Genomic DNA, 1,487 nt, shown 5'->3' with positions numbered 1-1,487 from the left:
GAGGTCCAGTGGGGCTTCCCTCAGCAGCAGCAGCAGCAGCAGCAGCAGCAAAGAAAGTTTCAGCCCCAGCCCCGGGGTGCTGGACATTGCTTTCGCCATTGGCTGTGCGTGCGAGGGCTGCAGTGTAAGAGCAGGTTGGTCTATGGTGGTGGGGTGTGGCCACACCAAAGGCCATCTCAGTATAGTCACCATTGTCCCCAGGCTCCGAGGACGTCGAGGAGCCAGTAGTAGGGCCCTGGGAAGTGGTAGCAGATACTGGAAGCAGGTGGTAGAGTTCTCCTGGGGTGGGTGTCAGAGGCTGCTGTAGGGAAGATAGGGAGGCAGAAGGATGTGGGGGCAGCGGTGGTGTGGGAACGAGATCTCTGGGCTGTAGCAGGAGCCAGGAAGAGCAGGACCACCATCAGCTGGAGTACCGCCATCCGATGTCACAGTAGCACACACTTGCAGCTCATGTAGCCAGGGCCACTCTTATCAGGAGGGTTCAGCTCCCGTAGTTTGTGTTGCCGAAACTCACGTACAAGTGTGTAGAAGGCATCCTCCACACCCTGCCGGGTCCTGGCTGATATTGCGATGTAGAGGATGCCATAGCTGCAAGGTCCTGGACCTGCCAATACTTAACAGTACGAGCAGCTAGGTCACATTTGTTCCCCACCAGCACCATTGGCACATCATCCAAGTCCTTTATCCATTTGATCTGCTCTCTGTACTGATGGATGTGGTTAAAGGACTTGGTGCTATTGATGGCAAACACACAGAGGAAACCCTCCCTCCCCTGTGTGGATGCATTGGTCCCTCACAGCATCACATTCCTCCCAACCCGCTGTGTCTAGGATGTCCAGCAGACATGCCTCCCCATCAGTGATGACCACCTGTTTCCCATAGACATCCTCTATGGTGGGGTCATATCCATTCACAAAATGATTCTGGATCAGCTGGATGGTCAGGGCACTCTGTCCCACACCTCCGGCAACCACCACCACAAGCCTGTATTCTGTCATCATTTTTTGTAGGGACTGTCACTCCAGAGCTCCTGCCCCACAAGGGGCATGAAGGAGTGGCTGGGGAGCAGAAGGCCCTGATTGGGTCCCGATGCGAGTGTCCTTGTAGCCCTGAGGCCAGAGTGTGATGGTCTCAGGGTGCAGAATAACTGAATATGGGTGCTAACAGCTATTTATCAGATGACATTTGGCTCTGGGGTTAACTCCCTGTGTTTGTAAAAGGGGGTGCCTTTAGAAAGGGTTGACAAACCTATGTTACTTTTTTCTTGTTAGTCAACCTGACCTTGGGCAGCTTCCTGTTGTGGAGGGGTGGGAAGAAATTTTAGATTTCTGGCTGGGAGCCAGATTGGGGCTGTTTCTCCAAAGAGGAAGATACAACCATACCCCCTCCCCATAGTAAGCAGGGGATCTGGTCCCCTCCACTGAAGTGTTAGAGGGCCCCTCCATTGTACTTGATTCTGAGGTTTGGGGTTTGATTGACCCCAATGT

The 1,487-nt window shown here is 53.7% G+C and overlaps 1 pseudogene; it reads right to left on the bottom strand.

Annotated features, from left to right (window-relative positions):
* Positions 1-425: 425 nt before the first annotated feature.
* On the bottom strand, positions 426-1,107 carry LOC102912090 (GTPase HRas pseudogene; annotated as a pseudogene).
* Between the last annotated feature and the right edge of the window lie 380 nt (positions 1,108-1,487).

Source organism: Peromyscus maniculatus, chromosome 1 (assembly GCF_049852395.1).
Source record: "Peromyscus maniculatus bairdii isolate BWxNUB_F1_BW_parent chromosome 1, HU_Pman_BW_mat_3.1, whole genome shotgun sequence".
NCBI classification, from domain to species: domain Eukaryota; kingdom Metazoa; phylum Chordata; class Mammalia; order Rodentia; family Cricetidae; genus Peromyscus; species Peromyscus maniculatus.
This window is presented reverse-complemented; position numbering and strand designations above follow the sequence as displayed.